The sequence below is a fragment of the Cryptomeria japonica genome, unplaced genomic scaffold, assembly GCF_030272615.1.
Source record: "Cryptomeria japonica unplaced genomic scaffold, Sugi_1.0 HiC_scaffold_42, whole genome shotgun sequence".
NCBI lineage: Eukaryota > Viridiplantae > Streptophyta > Pinopsida > Cupressales > Cupressaceae > Cryptomeria > Cryptomeria japonica.
The window spans coordinates 657,501-682,500 of record NW_026728864.1 but is presented as its reverse complement, the minus strand read 5'-3'; the positions used below and the strand labels follow the sequence as shown (position 1 = coordinate 682,500).

The window sequence follows — 25,000 nt, the reverse complement described above, 5'->3', positions numbered from 1 at the left end:
AAAATCTCGTTTTTTTTTTTTTTTTTTTTGCCTTTTCTGGAAATTAGTGAAGGCAGCGCATCAAAGGTGCGCAATGCTGGTGCGAACCCGGGAGCGCTCCGATGTGTGCTCCAAGGTGCGGCGTGCACGAAGTCCGAGCCCGGTTTGCCCCGGGTGCGCACCTCGCGTGCACCTTCGCCGGGGTGAGCACCTTGGTGTGCAGACCTTGGTTGGGTTGCGCACCCTGGTGCGCACCAAGGAGCGCTCTGAAGTGTGCTCCAAGGTGCGGCGTGCACGAAGTCGGAGCCCGGTTTGCCCCGGGTGTGCACCTCGGGTGCGCACCTCGCGTGCACCTTCGCTGCGGTGGGCACCTTGGCTGGGTTGCGCGCCTTGGTGGGCACCATGCAGTGCACGAAGTCGGAGCCCGGATTGCCCCGGGCGCGCACCTCCGCCAGGGTGGGCACCTTGGTGCGCACAACTTGCCTGGGCTGCGCACCAGGAAGGGCTCAAGATGGCACCCGCGTTCCGTTTTTTTCACTATCTTTCAGAACGGAAATTTTAAAATCTCGTTTTTTTTTGCCTTTTCTGGAAATTAGTGAAGGCAGCGCATCAAAGGTGCGCAACGCTGGTGCGAACCTGGGAGCGCTCCGATGTGTGCTCCAAGGTGTGGCGTGCACGAAGTCGGACCCCGGTTTGCCCCGGGTGCGCACCTCGCGTGCACCTTGGTGCGCACACCTTGGCTGGGTTGCGCGCCCTGGTGGGCACCATGGTGCGCACCAAGGAGCGCTCCGAAGTGTGCTCCAAGGTGCGGCGTGCACGAAGTCGGAGCCCGGTTTGCCCCGGGTGCGCACCTCGCGTGCACCTTCGCCGCGGTGGGCACCATGGCGTGCACGAAGTCGGAGCCCGGTTTGCCCCGGGTGCGCACCTCGCGTGCACCTTCGCCGGGGTGGGCACCTTGGTGTGCAGACCTTGGCTGGGTTGCGCGCCCTGGTGGGCACCATGGTGCGCACCAAGGAGCGCTCCGAAGTGTGCTCCAAGGTGCGGCCTGCACGAAGTCGGAGCCCGGTTTGCCCCGGGTGTGCACCTCGGGTGGGCACCTTGGTGCGCATGCCTTGCCTGGGCTGCGCACCAGGGCGGGCTCAAGATGGCACCCGCGTTCCTTTTTTTTCACTATCTTTCAAAACGGAAATTTTAAAATCTCATTTTTTTTTGCCTTTTTCTGGAAATTAGTGAAGGCAGCGCATCAAAGGTGCGCACCTCGCTGCCCACCACGGTGCGCAACGCCGGTGGGCACCCGGGAGTGCTTCGAAGTGTGCTCCAAGGTGCTGCGTGCACGTTGTCGGAGCCCGGTTTGCCCCGGGTGCGCACCTCGCGTGCACCTTCGTCGGGGTGGGCACCTTGGCTGGGTTTGCCCCGGCTGCGCTCCGAAGCGGGGTTATTGGAGCGCCGCCTCTTTTTTTGTCGGAGCGTTTGGTGGGGTTTCTCGCATTGGCTCTTCCGAGGCCCGGTTGCCACCCTGGCGCGCACGAAGTCGGAAGTAGGGTTAATTGCCCGGGTGCGCACCTTTGCCAGGGTGGGCACCTTACCTGGGCTGCGCACCAGGGCGGGCTCAAGATGGCACGCGCGTTCCGTTTTTTTCACTATCTTTCAAAACGGAAATTTTAAAATCTCCTTTTTTTTTTGCCTTTTCTGGAAATTAGTGAAGGCAGCGCATCAAAGGTGCGCACCTCGCTGCCCACCTTGGTGTGCTCTGAGGTGCGCACCCGGGAGCGCTACGAAGTGTGCTCCAAGGTGCGGCGTGCACGTTGTCGGAGCCCGGTTTGCCCCGGGTGCGCACCTCGCCTGCACCTTGGCCGGGGTGGGCACCTTGGCTGGGTTTGCCCAGGGTGCGCTCCGAAGCGGGGTTACTGGAGCGCCCCCTCTTTTTTTGTCAGAGCGTTTGGTGGGGTTTCTCGCATTGGCTCTTCCCAGGCCCGGTTGTTGGGTGCGCTCCCACCCTGGCGCGCGCGAAGTTGGAAGTTGGGTTAATTGCCCGGGCGCGCACCTTCGCCAGGGTGGGCACCTTGGTGCGCACACCTTGGCTGGGCTGCGCACCAGGGCGGGCTCAAGATGGCACCAGCATTCCCTTTTTCTCACTATCTTTCAAAACGGAAATTTTAAAATCTCGTTTTTTTTTTGCCTTTTATGGAAATTAGTGAAGGCATCGCATCAAAGGTGCGCACCTCGCTGCCCACCTTGGTGTGCTCCGAGGTGCCCACCACGGTGCGCAACGCCGGTGCGAACCCGGGAGCGCCCCGATGTGTGCTCCAAGGTGCGGCGTGCACGAAGTCGGACCCCGGTTTGCCCCGGGTGCGCACCTCGCGTGCACCTTGGTGCGCACACCTTGGCTGGGTTGCGCGGCCTGGTGGGCACCATGGTGCGCACCAAGGAGCGCTCCGAAGTGTGCTCCAAGGTGCGGCGTGCACGAAGTCGGAGCCCGGTTTGCCCCGGGTACGCACCTCGCGTGCACCTTCGCCGGGGTGGGCACCTCGGCTGGGTTGCGCGCCCTGGTGCGCACCAAGGAGCGCTCCGAAGTGTGCTCCAAGGTGCGGCGTGCACGAAGTCGGAGCCCGGTTTGCCCCGGGTGCGCACCTTCGCCGCGGTGCGCACCATGGCGTGCACGAAGTCGGAGCCCGGTTTGCCCCGGGTGCGCACCTCGCGTGCACCTTCGGCGGGGTTGCGCGCCCTGGTGGGCACCATGGTGCGCACCAAGGAGCGCTCCGAAGTGTGCTCCAAGGTGCGGCGTGCACGAAGTCGGAGCCCGGTTTGCCCCGGGTGCGCACCTCGCGTGCACCTTCGGCGGGGTTGCGCGCCCTGGTGGGCACCATGGTGCGCACCAAGGAGCGCTCCGAAGTGTGCTCCAAGGTGCGGCGTGCACGAAGTCGGAGCCCGGTTTGCCCCGGGTGCGCACCTCGCGTGCACCTTCGCCGCGGTGGGCACCATGGCGTGCACGAAGTCGGAGCCCGGTTTGCCCCAGGTGCGCACCTCGCGTGCACCTTCGCCGGGGTGGGCACCTCGGCTGGGTTGCGCGCCCTGGTGCGCACCAAGGAGCGCTCCGAAGTGTGCTCCAAGGTGCGGCGTGCACGAAGTCGGAGCCCGGTTTGCCCCGGGTGCGCACCTCGCGTGCACCTTCGCCAGGGTGGGCACCTCGGTGCGCACACCTTCTCAATGTTTTCTTGCCTTTTCTGGAAATTGGTGAAGGCAGCGCATCAAAGGTGCGCACCTCGGTGTGCTCCGAGGTGCGAACCCGAGAGCGCTCCGAGGTGCCCACGAAGTCGAAAGTCGGGTTAATTGCATTGTTTTCCCCGGGTGCGCTCCGAGGTGCGCAACATCGGCGCGCACCAAGGAGGGCTCCGAAGTGTGCTCCAAGGTGCGCACGATGGCGTGCACCTCTGGTGCGCACGATTCGGAGCTCGGTTTGACCGGGGTGCGCACACCTTGGCTGGGTTGCGCACCTTTTGTGCGCTCCAAGGTGCGCACGAAGTCGGAGCTCGGTTTGCCCCGGGTGCGCACCTTCGCCAGGGTGCGCACCTTGATGCGCACGCCTTGGCTGGGCTGCGCACCTTGGTGGGCGCCATGGTGCGCACCTTTCGTGCGCTCCAAGGTGCGCACGAAGTCGGAGCTCGGTTTGCCCCGGGTGCGCACCTTGGTGGGCGCCATGGTGCACTCCGAGGTGCCCAAGATTGGTGCGCACCAAGGAGCGCTCCGAAGTGCGCTCCAAGGTGCGCGCGAAGTCGAAAGTTGGGTTAATTGTCCGGTTTGCCTCGGGTGCGCACCTTGCGTGCACCTTCGCCAGGGTGGGCGCCTTGGTGCGCACACCTTGGCTGGGCTGCGCACACCTTGGCACCCGCGTTTCCTTCATTTTAAATTTTTTTTTTTTACAATCTCTCAAGTGGGAAATTCTATAATCTCAACTTTTTTTGCCTTTTCAGGAAACTTTTGAATGGAGCGCATCATTGGTGCGCTCCGAAGTGTGCTCCAAAGCTCTCTCCAGCTGCGTGCACCTGCCCCGGCCGCGCACCCGGCCCCGCCCAGCTTCGCTCACCTGTCCCGGGCGTCTGGTGCGGAACCTTAGAGTAAGAAACATCACCGTGCACCTTGGCCAACGTGCGCGACTCGACCGAGCGCGCACTGGCCGAGGTGCACACCGATTTCACCTGGGTGCGCGCGCAGCACCTCGGGCGCACCGGGGTGCGCGCACAACGCCCGGGTTGCACCGTGGCCTGTGTGCTCGGGGCGCCTCGGGTGCGCGCTCGGTGTCGCCCCCGCGCGCGCGGTAGTGCGGGCAGCGCACCCCGGCCCGGCCCGGCCCCGACGAGAACGCAAACGGGCAAAAGGTTTATTCAAATAGCATTGCGACGCCCGGCGAAAAACTAAAAAAGGGTGCAACACCGGGACTTCCCGGGAGGTCACCCATCCCAGTACTACTCCGGCCCAAGCGCGCTTAACTGCGGAGTTCTGATGGGATCCGGTGCACTAACGCTGGTATGATCGCACCCGTTATGAGCTTGTCGCAGTGTGTACTTAGCAAACCGCGACCCACGTGCGAATCCACCCCGGCCACCCACCCCCGTCGAGGTGCACACCCTCCCTCGCGAAGTGCGCCCCGTTCGCCAAGTGTGAGCCCTGCCCGGGTGCGCGCACCTTGCTAGGGCGTCGGGTGTGCACCCGGCCCGGCCTACGTGCGTGCACCTGGAGGGGGCGTCGTGTGCGTGCAGTGTCCCGTCTGCAACGCGGTGCCCACACACCACCTCGGGCGCAACGACCTGCGCTCACATGTGGGCCGAGTGCACCTTGGTGCATGTTCGGGGCGCCTCGGGTGCACGCTCGATCTTGCCCCGGTGCACCAAGGCGCTCGGTTTGCCCCGGGTGCGCACTTGGTGCAAGGTGGGCACCCAAAATAGGGATCAAGCACCAAAACACAAGTTTCGGGATGCAAAATGGGACCCAAGGACCACAAATGCGTTCCAAGACCCATGATGGGTCCACGAGAACAAAAATGTGTTCCGAGACTTAATAAACAAATATTGGGTTTTAGGAGAAGAAACATGCTCTGATGCCCAAAACGAGAATCGACCCCGAAAAGGCCACAGGCCAAAAGTGGGATGCGAGACAAAAAAAAATGGGACCCGAGGACCAAAATTGGGTTCCCAGGTCGAAGACAGGGCAACCGGACAAGAAACGACCTCTAAGGCTCGAAATGAGTCCCGACGACTAAAACTTGACAAGAAGCACCCATCAGGCACCCAACTCGACACCCATGGGATGCCGACCCACCCGGGCTTCCACCTAGCACACCTTGGCACCCACCCACCCTCGCACCCAACCTCGCACCCAACTTAGCACCTTTGAACCCACATTGGCACTCACCCTGACCCTGGCACCTTGGAACCCACATTGGCACTCACCTTGACCCTGGCACCCACCTTTGCACTCACCTTGGGACCCACCCTGGCTCCCACCTCGGCACCCACCCAGACACCCACCTTGGTTCCTTGGCACCCACCTTGGATCCTTGGCACCCACCCCGACACCCACCTTGGCACGCAACTTGGCTACTTGCCACCCACCTTGGCTCCTTGACGCCCACCCCGACAACCACCCCGTGACCTACCCTGGCTAGGGTTGGTGCACACCCACCCTGGTGCCCACCTTGGCACCCACCCTATGACCCACCTTGGCACGCACCTTAGTACCCACCCCGTTACCCACCCTAGGACCCACCCCGTGACCCACCTTGGCCAGGGTGGGTGCCTTGGTGCGCACAACTTGCCTGGGCTGCACACCAGGGCGGGCTCAAGATGGCACCCGCGTTCCGTTTTTTTCACTATCTTTCAAAACGGAAATTTTAAAATCTCATTTTTTTCTTTTTTTTGCCTTTTCTGGAAATTAGTGAAGGCAGCGCATCAAAGGTGCGCAATGCTGGTGCGAACCCGGGAGCGCTCCGATGTGTGCTCCAAGGTGCGGCGTGCACGAAGTTCGAGCCCGGTTTGCCCCGGGTGCGCACCTCGCGTGCACCTTCGCCGGGGTGAGCACCTTGGCTGGGTTGCGCGCCCTGGTGCGTACCAAGGAGCGCTCTGAAGTGTGCTCCAAGGTGCGGCGTGCACGAAGTCGGAGCCCGGTTTGCCCCGGGTGTGCACCTCGGGTGCGCACCTCGCGTGCACCTTCGCTGCGGTGGGCACCTTGGCTGGGTTGCGCGCCTTGGTGGGCACCATGCAGTGCACGAAGTCGGAGCCCGGTTTGCCCCGGGCGCGCACCTCCGCCAGGGTGGGCACCTTGGTGCGCACAACTTGCCTGGGCTGCGCACCAGGAAGGGCTCAAGATGGCACCCGCGTTCCGTTTTTTTCACTATCTTTCAGAACGGAAATTTTAAAATATCGTTTTTTTTTGCCTTTTCTGGAAATTAGTGAAGGCAGCGCATCAAAGGTGCGCAACGCTGGTGCGAACCTGGGAGCGCTCCGATGTGTGCTCCAAGGTGCGGCGTGCACGAAGTCGGAGCCCGGTTTGCCCCGGGTGCGCCCTGGTGGGCACCATGGTGCGCACCAAGGAGCGCTCCGAAGTGTGCTCCAAGGTGCGGCCTGCACGAAGTCGGAGCCCGGTTTGCCCCGGGTGTGCACCTCGGGTGGGCACCTTGGTGCGCATGCCTTGCCTGGGCTGCGCACCAGGGCGGGCTCAAGATGGCACCCGCGTTCCTTTTTTTTCACTATCTTTCAAAACGGAAATTTTAAAATCTCATTTTTTTTTGCCTTTTTCTGGAAATTAGTGAAGGCAGCGCATCAAAGGTGCGCACCTCGCTGCCCACCACGGTGCGCAATGCCGGTGGGCACCCGGGAGTGCTTCGAAGTGTGCTCCAAGGTGCTGCGTGCACGTTGTCGGAGCCCGGTTTGCCCCGGGTGCGCACCTCGCGTGCACCTTCGTCGGGGTGGGCACCTTGGCTTGGTTTGCCCCGGCTGCGCTCCGAAGCGGGGTTATTGGAGCGCCGCCTCTTTTTTTGTCGGAGCGTTTGGTGGGGTTTCTCGCATTGGCTCTTCCGAGGCCCGGTTGCCACCCTGGCGCGCACGAAGTCGGAAGTAGGGTTAATTGCCCGGGTGCGCACCTTTGCCAGGGTGGCACCTTACCTGGGCTGCGCACCAGGGCGGGCTCAAGATGGCACGCGCGTTCCGTTTTTTTCACTATCTTTCAAAACGGAAATTTTAAAATCTCCTTTTTTTTTTGCCTTTTCTGGAAATTAGTGAAGGCAGCGCATCAAAGGTGCGCACCTCGCTGCCCACCTTGGTGTGCTCTGAGGTGCGCACCCGGGAGCGCTACGAAGTGTGCTCCAAGGTGCGGCGTGCACGTTGTCGGAGCCCGGTTTGCCCCGGGTGCGCACCTCGCCTGCACCTTGGCCGGGGTGGGCACCTTGGCTGGGTTTGCCCAGGGTGCGCTCCGAAGCGGGGTTACTGGAGCGCCCCCTCTTTTTTTGTCAGAGAGTTTGGTGGGGTTTCTCGCATTGGCTCTTCCCAGGCCCGGTTGTTGGGTGCGCTCCCACCCTGGCGCGCGCGAAGTTGGAAGTTGGGTTAATTGCCCGGGCGCGCACCTTCGCCAGGGTGGGCACCTTGGTGCGCAAACCTTGGCTGGGCTGCGCACCAGGGCGGGCTCAAGATGGCACCAGCATTCCCTTTTTCTCACTATCTTTCAAAACGGAAATTTTAAAATCTCGTTTTTTTTTTGCCTTTTATGGAAATTAGTGAAGGCATCGCATCAAAGGTGCGCACCTCGCTGCCCACCTTGGTGTGCTCCGAGGTGCCCACCACGGTGCGCAACGCCGGTGCGAACCCGGGAGCGCCCCGATGTGTGCTCCAAGGTGCGGCGTGCACGAAGTCGGACCCCGGTTTGCCCCAGGTGCGCACCTCGCGTGCACCTTGGTGCGCACACCTTGGCTGGGTTGCGCGGCCTGGTGGGCACCATGGTGCGCACCAAGGAGCGCTCCGAAGTGTGCTCCAAGGTGCGGCGTGCACGAAGTCGGAGCCCGGTTTGCCCCGGGTGCGCACCTTCGCCGCGGTGGGCACCATGGCGTGCACGAAGTCGGAGCCCGGTTTGCCCCGGGTGCGCACCTCGCGTGCACCTTCGCCGGGGTGGGCACCTCGGCTGGGTTGCGCGCCCTGGTGCGCACCAAGGAGCGCTCTGAAGTGTGCTCCAAGGTGCGGCGTGCACGAAGTCGGAGCCCGGTTTGCCCCGGGTGTGCACCTCGCGTGCACCTTCGCTGCGGTGGGCACCTTGGCTGGGTTGCGCGCCTTGGTGGGCACCATGCAGTGCACGAAGTCGGAGCCCGGTTTGCCCCGGGCGCGCACCTCCGCCAGGGTGGGCACCTTGGTGCGCACAACTTGCCTGGGCTGCGCACCAGGAAGGGCTCAAGATGGCACCCGCGTTCCGTTTTTTTCACTATCTTTCAGAACGGAAATTTTAAAATATCGTTTTTTTTTGCCTTTTCTGGAAATTAGTGAAGGCAGCGCATCAAAGGTGCGCAACGCTGGTGCGAACCTGGGAGCGCTCCGATGTGTGCTCCAAGGTGCGGCGTGCACGAAGTCGGACCCCGGTTTGCCCCGGGTGCGCACCTCGCGTGCACCTTGGTGCGCACACCTTGGCTGGGTTGCGCGCCCTGGTGGGCACCATGGTGCGCACCAAGGAGCGCTCCGAAGTGTGCTCCAAGGTGCGGCGTGCACGAAGTCGGAGCCCGGTTTGCCCCGGGTGCGCACCTCGCGTGCACCTTCGCCGCGGTGGGCACCATGGCGTGCACGAAGTCGGAGCCCGGTTTGCCCCGGGTGCGCACCTCGCGTGCACCTTCGCCGGGGTGGGCACCTTGGTGTGCAGACCTTGGCTGGGTTGCGCGCCCTGGTGGGCACCATGGTGCGCACCAAGGAGCGCTCCGAAGTGTGCTCCAAGGTGCGGCCTGCACGAAGTCGGAGCCCGGTTTGCCCCGCGTGTGCACCTCGGGTGGGCACCTTGGTGCGCATGCCTTGCCTGGGCTGCGCACCAGGGCGGGCTCAAGATGGCACCCGCGTTCCTTTTTTTTCACTATCTTTCAAAACGGAAATTTTAAAATCTCATTTTTGTTTGCCTTTTTCTGGAAATTAGTGAAGGCAGCGCATCAAAGGTGCGCACCTCGCTGCCCACCACGGTGCGCAACGCCGGTGGGCACCCGGGAGTGCTTCGAAGTGTGCTCCAAGGTGCTGCGTGCACGTTGTCGGAGCCCGGTTTGCCCCGGGTGCGCACCTCGCGTGCACCTTCGTCGGGGTGGGCACCTTGGCTGGGTTTGCCCCGGCTGCGCTCCGAAGCGGGGTTATTGGAGCGCCGCCTCTTTTTTTGTCGGAGCGTTTGGTGGGGTTTCTCGCATTGGCTCTTCCGAGGCCCGGTTGCCACCCTGGCGCGCACGAAGTCGGAAGTAGGGTTAATTGCCCGGGTGCGCACCTTTGCCAGGGTGGGCACCTTACCTGGGCTGCGCACCAGGGCGGGCTCAAGATGGCACGCGCGTTCCGTTTTTTTCACTATCTTTCAAAACGGAAATTTTAAAATCTCCTTTTTTTTTTGCCTTTTCTGGAAATTAGTGAAGGCAGCGCATCAAAGGTGCGCACCTCGCTGCCCACCTTGGTGTGCTCTGAGGTGCGCACCCGGGAGCGCTACGAAGTGTGCTCCAAGGTGCGGCGTGCACGTTGTCGGAGCCCGGTTTGCCCCGGGTGCGCACCTCGCCTGCACCTTGGCCGGGGTGGGCACCTTGGCTGGGTTTGCCCAGGGTGCGCTCCGAAGCGGGGTTACTGGAGCGCCCCCTCTTTTTTTGTCAGAGCGTTTGGTGGGGTTTCTCGCATTGGCTCTTCCCAGGCCCGGTTGTTGGGTGCGCTCCCACCCTGGCGCGCGCGAAGTTGGAAGTTGGGTTAATTGCCCGGGCGCGCACCTTCGCCAGGGTGGGCACCTTGGTGCGCACACCTTGGCTGGGCTGCGCACCAGGGCGGGCTCAAGATGGCACCAGCATTCCCTTTTTCTCACTATCTTTCAAAACGGAAATTTTAAAATCTCGTTTTTTTTTTGCCTTTTATGGAAATTAGTGAAGGCATCGCATCAAAGGTGCGCACCTCGCTGCCCACCTTGGTGTGCTCCGAGGTGCCCACCACGGTGCGCAACGCCGGTGCGAACCCGGGAGCGCCCCGATGTGTGCTCCAAGGTGCGGCGTGCACGAAGTCGGACCCCGGTTTGCCCCGGGTGCGCACCTCGCGTGCACCTTGGTGCGCACACCTTGGCTGGGTTGCGCGGCCTGGTGGGCACCATGGTGCGCACCAAGGAGCGCTCCGAAGTGTGCTCCAAGGTGCGGCGTGCACGAAGTCGGAGCCCGGTTTGCCCCGGGTACGCACCTCGCGTGCACCTTCGCCGGGGTGGGCACCTCGGCTGGGTTGCGCGCCCTGGTGCGCACCAAGGAGCGCTCCGAAGTGTGCTCCAAGGTGCGGCGTGCACGAAGTCGGAGCCCGGTTTGCCCCGGGTGCGCACCTTCGCCGCGGTGCGCACCATGGCGTGCACGAAGTCGGAGCCCGGTTTGCCCCGGGTGCGCACCTCGCGTGCACCTTCGGCGGGGTTGCGCGCCCTGGTGGGCACCATGGTGCGCACCAAGGAGCGCTCCGAAGTGTGCTCCAAGGTGCGGCGTGCACGAAGTCGGAGCCCGGTTTGCCCCGGGTGCGCACCTCGCGTGCACCTTCGGCGGGGTTGCGCGCCCTGGTGGGCACCATGGTGCGCACCAAGGAGCGCTCCGAAGTGTGCTCCAAGGTGCGGCGTGCACGAAGTCGGAGCCCGGTTTGCCCCGGGTGCGCACCTCGCGTGCACCTTCGCCGCGGTGGGCACCATGGCGTGCACGAAGTCGGAGCCCGGTTTGCCCCGGGTGCGCACCTCGCGTGCACCTTCGCCGGGGTGGGCACCTCGGCTGGGTTGCGCGCCCTGGTGCGCACCAAGGAGCGCTCCGAAGTGTGCTCCAAGGTGCGGCGTGCACGAAGTCGGAGCCCGGTTTGCCCCGGGTGCGCACCTCGCGTGCACCTTCGCCAGGGTGGGCACCTCGGTGCGCACACCTTCTCAATGTTTTCTTGCCTTTTCTGGAAATTGGTGAAGGCAGCGCATCAAAGGTGCGCACCTCGGTGTGCTCCGAGGTGCGAACCCGAGAGCGCTCCGAGGTGCCCACGAAGTCGAAAGTCGGGTTAATTGCATTGTTTTCCCCGGGTGCGCTCCGAGGTGCGCAACATCGGCGCGCACCAAGGAGGGCTCCGAAGTGTGCTCCAAGGTGCGCACGATGGCGTGCACCTCTGGTGCGCACGATTCGGAGCTCGGTTTGACCGGGGTGCGCACACCTTGGCTGGGTTGCGCACCTTTTGTGCGCTCCAAGGTGCGCACGAAGTCGGAGCTCGGTTTGCCCCGGGTGCGCACCTTCGCCAGGGTGCGCACCTTGATGCGCACGCCTTGGCTGGGCTGCGCACCTTGGTGGGCGCCATGGTGCGCACCTTTCGTGCGCTCCAAGGTGCGCACGAAGTCGGAGCTCGGTTTGCCCCGGGTGCGCACCTTGGTGGGCGCCATGGTGCACTCCGAGGTGCCCAAGATTGGTGCGCACCAAGGAGCGCTCCGAAGTGCGCTCCAAGGTGCGCGCGAAGTCGAAAGTTGGGTTAATTGTCCGGTTTGCCTCGGGTGCGCACCTTGCGTGCACCTTCGCCAGGGTGGGCGCCTTGGTGCGCACACCTTGGCTGGGCTGCGCACACCTTGGCACCCGCGTTTCCTTCATTTTAAATTTTTTTTTTTTACAATCTCTCAAGTGGGAAATTCTATAATCTCAACTTTTTTTGCCTTTTCAGGAAACTTTTGAATGGAGCGCATCATTGGTGCGCTCCGAAGTGTGCTCCAAAGCTCTCTCCAGCTGCGTGCACCTGCCCCGGCCGCGCACCCGGCCCCGCCCAGCTTCGCTCACCTGTCCCGGGCGTCTGGTGCGGAACCTTAGAGTAAGAAACATCACCGTGCACCTTGGCCAACGTGCGCGACTCGACCGAGCGCGCACTGGCCGAGGTGCACACCGATTTCACCTGGGTGCGCGCGCAGCACCTCGGGCGCACCGGGGTGCGCGCACAACGCCCGGGTTGCACCGTGGCCTGTGTGCTCGGGGCGCCTCGGGTGCGCGCTCGGTGTCGCCCCCCGCGCGCGCGGTAGTGCGGGCAGCGCACCCCGGCCCGGCCCGGCCCCGACGAGAACGCAAACGGGCAAAAGGTTTATTCAAATAGCATTGCGACGCCCGGCGAAAAACTAAAAAAGGGTGCAACACCGGGACTTCCCGGGAGGTCACCCATCCCAGTACTACTCCGGCCCAAGCGCGCTTAACTGCGGAGTTCTGATGGGATCCGGTGCACTAATGCTGGTATGATCGCACCCGTTATGAGCTTGTCGCAGTGTGTACTTAGCAAACCGCGACCCACGTGCGAATCCACCCCGGCCACCCACCCCCGTCGAGGTGCACACCCTCCCTCGCGAAGTGCGCCCCGTTCGCCAAGTGTGAGCCCTGCCCGGGTGCGCGCACCTTGCTAGGGCGTCGGGTGTGCACCCGGCCCGGCCTACGTGCGTGCACCTGGAGGGGGCGTCGTGTGCGTGCAGTGTCCCGTCTGCAACGCGGTGCCCACACACCACCTCGGGCGCAACGACCTGCGCTCACATGTGGGCCGAGTGCACCTTGGTGCATGTTCGGGGCGCCTCGGGTGCACGCTCGATCTTGCCCCGGTGCACCAAGGCGCTCGGTTTGCCCCGGGTGCGCACTTGGTGCAAGGTGGGCACCCAAAATAGGGATCAAGCACCAAAACACAAGTTTCGGGATGCAAAATGGGACCCAAGGACCACAAATGCGTTCCAAGACCCATGATGGGTCCACGAGAACAAAAATGTGTTCCGAGACTTAATAAACAAATATTGGGTTTTAGGAGAAGAAACATGCTCTGATGCCCAAAACGAGAATCGACCCCGAAAAGGCCACAGGCCAAAAGTGGGATGCGAGACAAAAAAAAATGGGACCCGAGGACCAAAATTGGGTTCCCAGGTCGAAGACAGGGCAACCGGACAAGAAACGACCTCTAAGGCTCGAAATGAGTCCCGACGACTAAAACTTGACAAGAAGCACCCATCAGGCACCCAACTCGACACCCATGGGATGCCGACCCACCCGGGCTTCCACCTAGCACACCTTGGCACCCACCCACCCTCGCACCCAACCTCGCACCCAACTTAGCACCTTTGAACCCACATTGGCACTCACCCTGACCCTGGCACCTTGGAACCCACATTGGCACTCACCTTGACCCTGGCACCCACCTTTGCACTCACCTTGGGACCCACCCTGGCTCCCACCTCGGCACCCACCCAGACACCCACCTTGGTTCCTTGGCACCCACCTTGGATCCTTGGCACCCACCCCGACACCCACCTTGGCACGCAACTTGGCTACTTGCCACCCACCTTGGCTCCTTGACGCCCACCCCGACAACCACCCCGTGACCTACCCTGGCTAGGGTTGGTGCACACCCACCCTGGTGCCCACCTTGGCACCCACCCTATGACCCACCTTGGCACGCACCTTAGTACCCACCCCGTTACCCACCCTAGGACCCACCCCGTGACCCACCTTGGCCAGGGTGGGTGCACCCACCCTGGTGCCCACCTTGGCACCCACCCATCCTAGCACCCAGCCTGTGACCGGGCTTGGAACCCAACCTTGCACCCGCACCCGTCTTGGCCAGTGTGGGTGCGCACCCATCCTGGCACCCACGTTGTGACACACCCTTTAACCCACGCACCCTAGCACCCACGTTGGCACCCACCTTGGAACCCAACCTAGCAACTTGGCACCCACCCCGTGACCCACCTTGGCATCCACCATAGCAGTCGCCGACTTGGCACCCACCTCGGCACCCACCTTGACACTTGTGGACCCACCTTGCCACTCACCCTAGCATCGACCCATCCTAGCACCCACCCTGGCACCTTTGCACCCTAGCACTCACCCATCCTAGCACCTAACCTGTGACCCACCTTGACACTCACCCTCGCACCCACCTTGGAACCCAACCTAGCACCCACCCACCCTGACACCAACCCTAGCACCTACCCACCCTTGCACCCACCCTGTGACCCATCTTGGCACCCACCCATCCTACCACTCAACCTATCACCCACCTTCTCACCCACCTTGGCATCCACCTTAGCACCCACCCACACTGGCACCTTGGCACCCACCTCGGGCAAGGTGGGTGCACACCCACCCTGGCACCCAATTTAGAACCCACCGAGCATGTTACCCACCTTGGCACCCACATTGCAGCCCACCCTAGTACCCACCCTATGACCCACATTGGCATCCACACCCTAGCACCCAGGCACCTCGACACCCGCCTTGACACCCACCCTAGCACTGAACCTGTGACCCACCTTGGAACTCACCCTAGAACCCACCCACCCTGTGAACCACCTTGGCATCCACCTTAGCACCCACCCACCTTGGCACCCACTCTAGCACTCACCCATCCTAACACCCAACTTGTTACCCACCTTGGCACCCGCCCTCGCGTCCACCTTGAAACCCACCCTAGCACCCACCCACGCAGGAGCCCACCTTGGCACCCAACCTAACACCCACGCATCCTGGCACCCAACTTGTGACCCACCTTGGAACCCACCCTAGTACCCACCTTTGAACCCACTATATCACCAACCCACCTTGGCACCCACCCTATGACCCTCTTTGGAATCCACCCTAGCACGCACCCACCCTGGCACCCACCATGGAGCGCACCCTAGCACCCACCCACCTCGGCACGCACCTCAACACCCACCTTGGTGTGCGCACTGCGCCAACCTCTCAAAGACCCTATGTGGTGCGCTCCAAAGTGTACACCTTTGGTGCGCTCCAAGGTGCGCACCTTTGGTGCACACCGAGGTGCACACCAAAGTGTGCACCGAGGTGAGCACCAAAGTGCACTCCAGGGTGCACACCAAGGCGTGCACCTTTGGTGCGGTCAATGCAAACGAATTCGGAAGTTGGGGTCGATGTCCTAATCGCTGCTGCAGACTACACGTATGAGAATCGGACAAATAGCTTTATATAGGGGAGGTGTTGCGTTTGATGGGTCGACTCCCCTGGTTGTGTGCACTGCACCAACTTCAAAGACCCTGTCTTGTTTAAGAAGTCAAAAGTTGGGGTGGATGTCCTAATCATTGCTGCAGTCTACGCATGTATGAGAATCAGACAAATAGCTTATATAGGGGAGGTGTTGCATTCGGTGGGTTGACTCCCCTGGTTGTGCGCACTGCGCCAACCTCAAAGACCCCGCATAGCAGAAGAAGTCGGAAGTCGGATTTTGGTGAGCACCAAGGCGTGCACCTTTGGTGCGGTCAACGCAGACGAATTCAGAAGTTGGGGTGGATGTCCTAATCGTTGTTGCAGGCTACACATGTATGAGAATCAGACAAATAGCTTATATAGGGGAGGTGTTGGGTTTGATGGGTCAACTCCCTTGGTTGTGCGCATTACGCCAACCTCAAAGACCTTGTTTTCGTTAAGAAGTCAAAAGTTGGGGTCAATGTCCTAATGGCTCCTGCAGGCTACACATGTATGAGAATCGGACAAATAGCTTATATAGGGGAGGTGTTGGGTTTGATGGGTCGACTCCCCTGGTTGTGCGCATTACGTCAACCTCAAAGACCTTGTTTTCGTTAAGAAGTCAAAAGTTGGGGTCGATGTCCTAATTGCTCCTGTAGACTACACATGTATGAGAATCAGACAAATAGCTTATATAGGGGAGGTGTTGGGTTTGATGGGTTGACTCCCCTAGTTGTTCGCATTACACCAACCTCAAAGACCTTGTTTTCGTTTAGAAGCCGAAAGTTGGGGTCGATGTCCTAATTGCTCCTGCAGGCTACGCATGTATGAGAATCAGACAAATAGCTTATATAGGGGAGGTGTTGGGTTTGATGGGTCGACTCCCCTGGTTGTGCGCATTGCGCCAACCTCAAAGACCCTGCATTGCGGATGAAGTCGAAAGTCAGAGTTTGGTGTGCTACAAGGTGTGGTCGAAGGTGCTCACCTAGGTGTGCACCTTTGGAGCACAGGAAAAGTGCCCTCCAAAAGTGCGCACCTTTGGAGTGCACAAAAGTGCCCTCCAAAAGTGCGCACCTTTGGAGCGCAGAAAAGTGCCCTCCAAAAAGTGCCCTCCAAAAGTGCGCACCTTTGGAGCGCAGAAAAGTGCCCTCCAAAAAGTGCCCTCCAAAAGTGCGCACCTTTGGAGCGCAGAAAAGTGCCCTCCAAAAAGTGCCCTCCAAAAGTGCGCACCTTTGGAGCGCAGAAAAGTGCCCTCCAAAAAGTGCCCTCCAAAAGTGCGCACCTTTGGAGCGCAGAAAAGTGCCCTCCAAAAAGTGCCCTCCAAAAGTGCGCACCTTTGGAGCGCAGAAAAGTGCCCTCCAAAAAGTGCCCTCCAAAAGTGCGCACCTTTGGAGCGCAGAAAAGTGCCCTCCAAAAAGTGCCCTCCAAAAGTGCGCACCTTTGGAGCGCAGAAAAGTGCCCTCCAAAAAGTGCCCTCCAAAAGTGCGCACCTTTGGAGCGCAGAAAAGTGCCCTCCAAAAAGTGCCCTCCAAAAGTGCGCACCTTTGGAGCGCAGAAAAGTGCCCTCCAAAAGTGCGCACCTTTGGAGCGCACAAAAGTGCCCTCCAAAAGTGCGCACTTTTGGTGCGCACCAAGGCGCTGGTTCGGTCGTTGCAGGCGAGTTCGGAAGTTGGGGTCGATGTCCTGAGCGGAGGTGCAAACTACACAGGTGTCGGAATCGGACAAATAGCTTATATAGGGGAGGTGTATGCTTCGATGGGTCGACTCCCCAGGTTGAGCGCACCGCGCCAACCTCAAAGACCCTACGGTATGGATGAAGTCGGAAGTTGGGTCCGATGACCGATTCGATTAGTAGGTATGCTCATGAGGTCGGAATTTGGGTCCGATGACCTGCCATGTGCAGGAAGGCGAATGTTGACACTGTGCGTTGCAAGGTGCACACCAAGGCGCTGGTGCGGTCTTTTTAGTCGAGTTCGGAAGTTGGGGTCGATGTCCTGATCGGAGGTGCAAGCTACACAGGTGTGGGAATCGGACAAATAGCTTATATAGGGGAGGTGTATGCTTCGTTGGGTCGACTCCCCGGGTTGAGCGCACCGCGCCAACCTCAAAGACCCTACGGTATGGATGAAGTCGGAAGTTGGGTCCGATGACCGATTCGATATGTAGGCATACTCGCGAGGTCGGAATTTGGGTCCGATGACCTGCCACGTGCAGGAAGGCGAATGTTGGCACTGTGCGTTGCAAGGTGCGCACCAAGGCGCTGGTTCGGTCGTTGGAGGCGAGTTCGGAAGTTGGGGTCGATGTCTTGATCGGAGGTGCAAACTACACAGGTGTGGGAATCGGACAAATAGCTTATATAGGGGAGGTGTATGCTTCGTTGGGTCGACTCCCCGGGTTGAGCGCACCGCGCCAACCTCAAAGACCCTACGGTATGGATGAAGTCGGAAGTTGGGTCCGATGACCGATTCGATATGTAGGCATACTCGCGAGGTCGGAATTTGGGTCCGATGACCTGCCATGTGCAGGAAGGCGAATGTTGGGACTGTGCGTCGCAAGGTGCGCACCAAGGCGCTGGTGCCGTCGTTGCAGTCGAGTTCGGAAGTTGGGGTCGATGTCCTGGTCAGAGGTGCAAACTACACAGGTGTGGGAATCGGACAAATAGCTTATATAGGGGAGGTGTATGCTTCGATGGGTCGACTCCCTGGGTTGAGCGCACCGCGCCAACCTCAAAGACCCTACAGTATGGATGAAGTCGGAAGTTGGGTCCGATGACCGATTCGATACGTAGGCATATTGGCGAGGTCTGAATTTGTGTCCGATGACCTGCCATGCGCAGGAAGGCGGAATTTGGGTCCGATGACCGAGTTGATGGCGTGCCATGCGCAGAAAGGCGGAATTTGGGTCCGATGACCGAGTTGATGTTGATGGCCCGCCATGCACAGGAAGGCGGAATTTGGGTCCGATGACCGATTTGAAGGCGTGCCATACGCAAAAAGGCGGAGTTTGGGTCCGATGACCGAGTTGATATTGATGGCCCGCCATGCGCAGGAAGGCGGAATTTGGGTCCGATGACCTGACATACGCATGGAGTCCGACTCGGGGGCCGATGTTCGATTCGATGACTTGCATTGTGGGTAAAGTCGGAAGTTGTGGTCTTTGACCCGATTCGATGACCAGACTTCGGCTGCTTGAGAATCGGACAAATAACTTATATAGGGGAGGTAGTGTTCTCGAGCATCCTCCCCCCGTGCCCGTTTATGTCGATTGATGCTGGTGCTCGACTGGTTGGAGCGCTCGGATGCAAAAATCTTGCACCAGGATTTATCGATTGTGATGGACACGGCAAGTCTCCTGATTGCTATGCAGGAGCTCATCGTGAATCTCTATGCGGCCTTGGTATGGACTCGACCTGCGGAATGGTTCGGCAATGGTAGTCGCTCCAACACGTCCTTGCAATGGCCACAGAGGTGATTCGACTAGAGCTCCAGTCTAGCTTTTGGGTTGCTTGGCGGACTGGTATAGCCGCGATCGAGTTCCGGCCATGAACGTTTTAGATAGCTCTTGGGCTTTCTGGGACGGAAGTCGGAAGTTTGGGCTGTTGTCCGATTTGATGACCATTCTTCGGATGTGTGAGAATCGGACAAATAACTTATATAGGGGACTGTGTTGTCTCACGCAGCCCCCTCCGTGCCCCTCTATCTCGACCGATGTTGGTGCTTGAAAGGGTTGGGATCGCTCGGATTTATAAACGTGCACCACCATTTGTCGAGTGTGAGGGACGCGGCAGGTCTCCTAAATGCTATGCGGGCGCTCTCTGAGAATCTCTATCCGGCCTCGACACAGACTAGTCTTGCTGAATGGTTTGGCACTGGTAGTCGATCCAACACGTCGTTGTTGTGGCCGCCTAGGCGATTCGATTCGAGCCCCCGTCTAGCTTTTGGGTTGCTTGGCGGATTTTGCCCTATCCGCAAGTGAGCTCGGTCCCTAAACGTTCGAGAAACCCGATTGCTATGCGCCGACTCTCTTTCTTGCGAGCCTCCATCTAGCTTTTGGGTCTCTACGGAACGGAAGTCGGAATCTGGGACCGTTGTTTGATTCGACGAGGCAGACTACGGTTGTGCGAGAATCGGACAAATAACTTATATAGGGGAGGTGTTGACTGGAGCATTCTCCCCCGTGCCCCTCTAACTCGACCAATGCTGGCGCTCGAACGGTGGTAGCGCTCGGATTTTCATTGAGCGCCAGCATTGGTCGATTTAGAGGGGCATGCGAGATTCCCGAATGCTATGCGAGGGCTCTAACGGAAATGTCTATTGGTTTCGGTATGGATGCAATTGCGAGTGGTTCGGCAAAGGTAGTCGTTCCGATGCGTCCATGTCGTGGCCAAATCGATAATTCGATTTGAGCCCTCGTATAGCATTTGGGTCTCTCGATGTGATTCCGCATTCCAGTCCCTTTGGGCACTGCTTGAGCCGCATCCCAGGGGGTTCCCTTCCCAATAATCTGCCTCGCAACCCGATTGCTATGCGGTGAGGCTCCTCGGCCGCCTCGGAACTATCTGTGTATCAGACGCATCGCGGGATAAGGGGTTGGCAACGGTAGTCGCCCCAAGCGCGTCCGATGCTTGGACCATTCCGAGGCGGCCCTGAAGCCTCTTCCGTCTAGCCGTTGGGTCCTTCTCGCCGCATCCCTCGCCTCGCACCCCGATTGCTATGCGGTGAGGCTCCTCGGCCGCCTCGGAACTATCTGTGTATCGGACGCGTCGCGGGATAAGGGGTTGTCACTGGTAGTCGCCCCAAGCGCGTCCGATGCTTGGACCATTCCGAGGCGGCCCTGAAGCCTCTTCCGTCTAGCCGTTGGGTCCTTCTCGCCGCATCCCTCGCCTTGCACCCCGATTGCTATGCGGTGAGGCTCCTCGGCCGCCTCGGAACTATCTGTGTATCGGACGCGTCGCGGGATAAGGGGTTGTCACTGGTAGTCGCCCCAAGCGCGTCCGATGCTTGGACCATTCCGAGGCGGCCCTGAAGCCTCTTCCGTCTAGCCGTTGGGTCCTTCTCGCCGCATCCCTCGCCTCGCACCCCGATTGCTATGCGGTGAGGCTCCTCGGCCGCCTCGGAACTATCTGTGTATCGGACGCGTCGCGGGATAAGGGGTTGTCATTGGTAGTCGCCCCAAGCGCGTCCGATGCTTGGACCATTCCGAGGCGGCCCTGAAGCCTCTTCCGTCTAGCCGTTGGGTCCTTCTCGCCGCATCCCTCGCCTCGCACCCCGATTGCTATGCGGTGAGGCTCCTCGGCCGCCTCGGAACTATCTGTGTATCGGACGCGTCGCGGGATAAGGGGTTGTCACTGGTAGTCGCCCCAAGCGCGTCCGATGCTTGGACCATTCCGAGGCGGCCCTGAAGCCTCTTCCGTCTAGCCGTTGGGTCCTTCTCGCCGCATCCCTCGCCTCGCACCCCGATTGCTATGCGGTGAGGCTCCTCGGCCGCCTCGGAACTATCTGTGTATCGGACGCGTCGCGGGATAAGGGGTTGTCACTGGTAGTCGCCCCAAGCGCGTTCGATGCTTGGACCATTTCGAGGCGGCCCTGAAGCCTCTTCCGTCTAGCCGTTGGGTCCTTCTCGCCGCATCCCTCGCCTCGCACCCCGATTGCTATGCGGTGAGGCTCCTCGGCCGCCTTGGAACTATCTGTGTATCGGACGCGTCGCGGGATAAGGGGTTGTCACTGGTAGTCGCCCCAAGCGCGTCCGATGCTTGGACCATTCCGAGGCGGACCCGAAGCCTCTTCCGTCTAGCCGTTGGGTCCTTCTCGCCGCATCCTTCGCCTCGCACCCCGATTGCTATGCGGTGAGGCTCCTCGGCCGCCTCGGAACTATCTGTGTATCGGACGCGTCGCGGGATAAGGGGTTGTCACTGGTAGTCGCCCCAAGCGCGTCCGATGCTTGGACCATTCCGAGGCGGACCCGAAGCCTCTTCCGTCTAGCCGTTGGGTCCTTCTCGCCGCATCCCTCGCCTCGCACCCCGATTGCTATGCGGTGAGGCTCCTCGGCCGCCTTGGAACTATCTGTGTATCGGACGCGTCGCGGGATAAGGGGTTGTCACTGGTAGTCGCCCCAAGCGCGTCCGATGCTTGGACCATTCCGAGGCGGACCCGAAGCCTCTTCCGTCTAGCCGTTGGGTCCTTCTCGCCGCATCCCTCGCCTCGCACCCCGATTGCTATGCGGTGAGGCTCCTCGGCCGCCTTGGAACTATCTGTGTATCGGACGCGTCGCGGGATAAGGGGTTGTCACTGGTAGTCGCCCCAAGCGCGTCCGATGCTTGGACCATTTCGAGGCGGACCCGAAGCCTCTTCCGTCTAGCCGTTGGGTCCTTCTCGCCGCATCCCTCGCCTCGCACCCCGATTGCTATGCGGTGAGGCTCCTCGGCCGCCTTGGAACTATCTGTGTATCGGACGCGTCGCGGGATAAGGGGTTGTCACTGGTAGTCGCCCCAAGCGCGTCCGATGCTTGGACCATTCCGAGGCGGCCCCGAAGCCTCTTCCGTGTAGCCGTTGGGTCCTTCTCGCCGCATCCCTCGCCTCGCACCCCGATTGCTATGCGGTGAGGCTCCTCGGCCGCCTTGGAACTATCTGTGTATCGGACGCGTCGCGGGATAAGGGGTTGTCACTGGTAGTCGCCCCAAGCGCGTCCGATGCTTGGACCATTCCGAGGCGGCCCCGAAGCCTCTTCCGTGTAGCCGTTGGGTCCTTCTCGCCGCATCCCTCGCCTCGCACCCCGATTGCTATGCGGTGAGGCTCCTCGGCCGCCTTGGAACTATCTGTGTATCGGACGCGTCGCGGGATAAGGGGTTGTCACTGGTAGTCGCCCCAAGCGCGTCCGATGCTTGGACCATTCCGAGGCGGACCTGAAGCCTCTTCCCTCTAGCCGTTGGGGCTTTCTCGCCGCATCCCTCGCCTCGCACCCTGATTGCTATGCTGTGAGGCTCCTCGGCCGCCTTGGAACTATCTGTGTATCGGACGCATCGCGGGATAAGGGGTTGGCAGTGGTAGTCGCCCCAAGCGCATCCGATGCTTGGACCATTCCGAGGCGGCCCTGCAGCCTCTTCCGTCTAGCCGTTGGGGCCATCTCGCCGCATCCCCCACCTCGCACCACGATTGCTATGCGGTGAGGCTCCTTGGCCGCCTCGGAACTATCTGTGTATCGGACGCATCGCGGGATAAGGGGTTGTCACTGGTAGTCGCCCCAAGCGCGTCCGATGCTTGGACTATTCCGAGGCGGCCCTGCAGCCTCTTCCGTCTAGCCGTTGGGGCCATCTCGCTGCATCCCCCACCTCCTCGGCCGCCTCGGAACTATCTGTGTATCGGACGCATCGCGGGATAAGGGGTTGGCAGTGGTAGTCGCCCCAAGCGCGTCCGATGCTTGGACTATTCCGAGGCAGCCCTGCAGCCTCTTCCGTCTAGCCTTTGGGGCCATCTCGCCGCATCCCTCGCCTCGCACCCCGATTGCTATGCGGTGAGGCTCCTCGGCCGCCTGGGAACTATCTTCGTATCGGACCCATCGCGGGATAAGGGGTTGTCACTGGTAGTCGCCCCAAGCGCGTCCGATGCTTGGACTATTCCGAGGCGGCCCTGTGGCCTCTTCCGTCTAGCCGTTGGGGCCATCTCGCCGCATCCCCCACCTCGCACCCCGATTGCTATGCGGTGAGGCTCTTCGGCCGCCTTGGAACTATCTTCGTATCGGACGCATCGCGGGATAAGGGGTTGTCACTGGTAGTGGCCCCAAGCGCGTCCGATGCTTGGACTATTCCGAGGCGGCCCTGCAGCCTCTTCCGTCTAGCCGTTGGGGCCATCTCGCCGCATCCCCCACCTCGCACCCCGATTGCTATGCGGTGAGGCTCCTCGGCCGCCTTAGAACTATCTTCGTATCGGACGCATCGCGGGATAAGGGGTTGTCACTGGTAGTCGCCCCAAGCGCGTCCGATGCTTGGACTATTCCGACGCGGCCCTGTGGCCTCTTCCGTCTAGCCGTTGGGGCCATCTCGCCGCATCCCCCACCTCGCACCCCGATTGCTATGCGGTGAGGCTCCTCGGCCGCCTTGGAACCATCTTCGTATCGGACGCATCGCGGGATAGGGGGCTGTCACTGGTAGTCGCCCCAAGCGTGTCCGATGCTTGGACCATTCCTAGGCGGCCCTGAAGCCTCTTCCGTCTAGCCGTTGGGGCCTTCCCGCCCCATCCCTCGCCTCGCACCCCCGATTGCTATGCGGTGAGGCTCCTCGGCCGCCTTGGAACCATCTGTGTATCGGACGCATCGCGGGATAAGGGGTTGGCACTGGCAGTCGCCCCAAGCGCGTCCGATGCTTGGACCATTCCGAGGTGGCCCTGAAGCCTCTTCCGTCTAGCCGTTGGGGCCTTCCCGCCCCATCCCTCGCCTCGCACCCCGATTGATATGCGGTGAGGCTCCTCGGCCGCCTTGGAACTATCTGTGTATCGGACGCATCGCGGGATAAGGGGTTGGCACTGGTAGTCGTCCCAATCGCATCCGATGCTTGGACCATTCCGAGGCGGCCCTGCAGCCTCTTCCGTTTAGCCGTCGGGGCCTTCCCGCCGCATCCCTCGCCTCGCATCCCGATTCCTATGCAGTGAGTCTTCTCGGCCGCCGCGGAACTATACCTGTTATTGCTACTGCATCCTTCGGCTGGTAACCTCCTCTGCCGCCTTGGAACGTTCTCTTTGTCGGACGCGTCGCGGGATAAGGGGTTGGCACTGGTAGTCGCCCCAAGCGCGCCCGATGCATAGACCGCTCCGAGTCGACCTTGCTTTCAGCCTCTCACATGCATAGACCTCTCTGAGTCGACCCTGCAGCCTCTCACGTTTAGCCTTTGGAATCTCGCCTCACAACATGATTGCTATCCTTGATGCATCCCTTGCCTCGAGCCCTGATTGCTTTCTTGGCTGCATCCCTCCTCTCCTCACAGCCCGGTTGTCATCACTGCTTCATCCGTCGCTTCATGCATTCTGGCTGCTGGGCCCTTCCCACCGCACACCTCGATTGCTATCTCTTCTGCATCACACACCCCGATTGCTATCTCTGCTACATCCCTCGGCTCTCACTTCTGCATCCTTCGCCTCACACCTCGATTGCTATCAATGCTGCATCCGTAACCTCACACCCCGATTGCTATGCGGGGAGGCTCCTTGGCCGCCTTGGAAATTTCTGTGTGTCGGACGCACCGCGGGATAAGGGGTTGGCACTGGTAGTCGCCCCAAGTGCGCCCGATTCTTAGACCGCTTCGAGGTGACCTCGTAGCCTCTTTCGTCCAGGCTTCCTGCCTTCAACGCCCTTTTTACACCTCGATTTCTATGCGCGGGCTCGTTGGCGTCTATCACCTCTCTGCGAAGAGTGGCACGATGATTGTTGGGGTAAATCGTAGCAGTCCGATCTCTGGCCTTGGGCCATTGTGAGGGCTGATCGATTTCCTGTGCGCATCTCGTGTTCGCCCAGTAACAGACTCGACGACTTGTAATCGGTCTTGTTCCCGATTGTTCCTGGAGGTAGTCTTCGGAACTCTTGGATTTGACCTGTCACTCGAACTGTCCTCTTCCGAGGATGCTTGTGTGTGTGTGCTTGTGCCATTTCCTTGGCGGTATTAACGAGATATTAAAGAGCGGAGTGAGCGCCTCGCCCAGCTATGTTTGGGGCTCTCACTCCCTTACCCGGTGTGCGACCGCTTTGCACGTAGGTTGCGGAGCATCGCGACTCTTTCGATGTTTGGCGGTTGTCTTCCGGTGATGCGTTGGTCCCGAAGTGCACGTTACTAGCATTTCTGCCATTGTTCTCGATCTTTGGCAC

General features: G+C 60.8%; 2 non-coding genes across 2 annotated transcripts; both read right to left on the bottom strand.

Moving 5' to 3' along the window:
* Positions 1–4,398: 4,398 nt before the first annotated feature.
* Positions 4,399–4,517, bottom strand: LOC131862408 (5S ribosomal RNA). The gene has a single exon (XR_009361424.1). It is a non-coding gene; the product is annotated as a 5S ribosomal RNA (ribosomal RNA).
* Positions 4,518–12,322: 7,805 nt separating this feature from the next.
* On the bottom strand, positions 12,323–12,441 carry LOC131862299 (5S ribosomal RNA). Its single transcript, XR_009361315.1, has one exon. It is a non-coding gene; the product is annotated as a 5S ribosomal RNA (ribosomal RNA).
* Between the last annotated feature and the right edge of the window lie 12,559 nt (positions 12,442–25,000).